This window comes from Penaeus monodon, chromosome 29 (assembly GCF_015228065.2).
Source record: "Penaeus monodon isolate SGIC_2016 chromosome 29, NSTDA_Pmon_1, whole genome shotgun sequence".
Lineage (NCBI taxonomy): Eukaryota > Metazoa > Arthropoda > Malacostraca > Decapoda > Penaeidae > Penaeus > Penaeus monodon.
In genome coordinates, this window is record NC_051414.1 from 4,984,224 (window position 1) to 4,984,431 (window position 208).

Consider the following 208-nt stretch of genomic DNA (forward strand, 5'->3'; position numbering starts at 1 on the left):
AACGGCAATGAAATATCGATAATAGATAAAGATCCATAAATGTAAGTATTCGCACATACGCACTGCGGTGTCTGCGTGAGATATACCTGTATTAATAGCACCTCGATGGCGTCGCTGATGCTAAAATGGCATTGATTATTGAACACGTCAGGGGGGGTAGGGAGGATAAGGAGAGGAAAGGGGGGTTTGCAAGGGGGATAGGGGTTAG